The sequence below is a fragment of the Lepus europaeus genome, chromosome 1 (genome assembly GCF_033115175.1).
Source record: "Lepus europaeus isolate LE1 chromosome 1, mLepTim1.pri, whole genome shotgun sequence".
Taxonomy (NCBI): Eukaryota; Metazoa; Chordata; class Mammalia; order Lagomorpha; family Leporidae; genus Lepus; species Lepus europaeus.
This window is the reverse complement of record NC_084827.1, coordinates 126,258,600-126,261,060: the sequence shown is the minus strand read 5'-3', so window position 1 is coordinate 126,261,060 and position 2,461 is coordinate 126,258,600. Positions and strand designations below refer to the sequence as shown.

The 2,461-nt window shown below is 40.8% G+C and overlaps 1 pseudogene; it reads right to left on the bottom strand.

The window, feature by feature from the left end:
* Positions 1-421: 421 nt before the first annotated feature.
* On the bottom strand, positions 422-1,401 carry LOC133763170 (density-regulated protein-like; annotated as a pseudogene).
* Positions 1,402-2,461: the final 1,060 nt, after the last annotated feature.

Genomic DNA, 2,461 nt, shown 5'->3' with positions numbered 1-2,461 from the left:
ATGGGCAAGTGTTGTGGCATAGTGCCTGTGATGTTGGCATCCCATGTGAGTGCAGGTTTGAGACCCAGCTTCTCCATTTCCAATCCAGCTCCCTGCTTATGCATCTGGGAAATCAGTAAAAGATGGCCCAAGTACCTGGGCCCCTGCACCAATATGGGAGACTCAGAAGAAGCTTCAGGATCCTGGGTCAGCCTGGCCCAACCCTAGCCATTGTGGCTACTTGGGAAGTGAACCAGAAGATGGGAGATCTCTCTCTTTCTATCTCTTCCCCTCTATCTCTGTAACTCTGCCTTTCAAATAAATTAAATTTTTTTTTTTTAAAAAAAGAAGCCTTGTACAGAACAATGAAACTGCTAAGAATGAAGGTAGTCTAGTCTTACTGTAAGATATATATCTCCCTTTGACCATATCAATTCTCAGTTCAGATCATTAAATATAGACAAGTTTTCAAAATCACTTCTTCAAGATCTTCGATACTGTCATCATCCACCTCCAGCCATTTTTCCTGAATGACATAAATGATGTCATTTATAAAGTCTCCCTGAATGATGATCTCATTCTTCCCTGTTACTGAGGCAGCACAGAATTTTTGCACAAAAAAAATCTTACTTCCTTAAGATCAAATTTCAAAAGTTAGGGGCTGGTGCCATGGCTCACTTGGTTAATCCTCAACCTGCAGTGCTGGCATCCCAAATGGGCGCCGGTTCTAGTTCCGGTTGCTCCTCTTCCAGTCCAGCTCTCTGCTATGGCTGGGAAGGCAGTGGAGGATGGCCCAAGTGCTTGGGCCCCTGCACCCGCATGGGAGACCAGGAGGAAGCACCTGGCTCCTGGCTTTGGATTGGCACAGCTCTGGCTGTAGTGGCCATTTGGGGAGTGAACCAACGGAAGGAAGACTTTTCTCTCTGTCTCTCCCTCTCACGGCCTATAACTCTACCTGTCAAATAAATAAAAAATTTTTTTTTCAAAAATTACAAGATCACACACTCTTGTCACATATTTCTTCTTTGCTCTGGGAAGTTTAGCTATCATAATCTTTTGTGGTACTGTCTTCATTTTTGGCTTTTTTTATTTTTTATTTTTTTGACGCCTTCCACCTCTCCTTTGATTTTTCTTCTCCTTTTCTTCCCCTGCTGTTCCTTGACCTTCCGTGATTCCAGCTTTTTGCTTGGATGAATTTTCTATGGTAAGTTTTGCAAATTCATTTGGAAAATTCTTCTCTAACCCCTGTCTATGGTTAGCAATAGCAGGCGTATATTCACAGAACTCTGTTGGAAATGAACAGACTCCACAATAAAGCACTTGAAGTGGGCAATCAGCATCTAGCTTGGCACTGTGCCTAGTGTCTCCTCTGCAGTCAGCACCACCGGATTCAGAAATGTCAGAAGCCATTTCAGAAACCCAGGCAGTCACACCCCCCACCCAACCTCCGCTCCCACCACTCCCACCACTCCCACCAGCTGAAGCCACGCAAGTGACTCCTCTTCTCTCTTTCATTTTAAAGGATAGCTTCACTGAGTATAATATGCTTGACTGGAAGTGTTTTCTTTTAAGACCTTGAATATATCATCCCACTCTATTCTGGCCTGTAGGGTTTCCACTGAGAAGTCTGATGGTAATCTAATTGGTTTTCCTTTATATGTAACGATGCTTTTCTCTTAATGTCTTTAGGATTCTTTCCTTGTCTTTAACTTTTGACAAGTTGACAACAATATGCCTTGGAAAAGACCTTTTTTGGTTGAGACTGCTTGGGATTCTTTGACTTCTTGTATATGGATGGCCATGCGTTCCATGTGTCTTTCAAGACCTGGGAAATTTTCAACTATCATTTCACTTATCAGGTTCTCAAAGTCTTTTTCCTTTTCTCATCCTTCATGAATACCTAATAGTTGAATATTTGGTCATTTATTGGTATCTCATAGTTAATACAGACTTACTTCATTCTTTTTAATTCTTTGCTCTTTATTTTTGTCTGACTGAGTTTTTTCAAAATTCTTATCCTCAAGTTCAGAATTTCTTTCTTCCACTAGGTCTATTCTGCTGTTAAAGCTCTCAGTCATATTTTTTTATTTCACTGATTGAAGATTTCATCTCTAAAAGTTCTATTTGGCTCTTCTTAGTGTATTCTATCTCCTTAGTAATATTTTCATTCATGTCACTCATTGATTTCCTCCTTTTTTTTTTTTGAAAGGCAAAGATATGAAGAGAGAGACAGAGAGAGAGAGAGAGAGAGAGAGAGAGAGATCTTCCATCCACTAGTTCACTCCCCAAATGGCCACAATGAGAAAGAAGGATAAAAGAAAGACGATAGGGAAGAGAGAAGGGAAAAGAGTGTGTTGTGTGGGGGATTCTAGGGCCTATTAAGAACTTATTCAGGATTCACTGTGGAAGGAGTAGGACTAGAAATAGAGGGTGAATCAAGTATCCTATTACTTTCTTATTATTCATTTGGTTCATTGGTTTG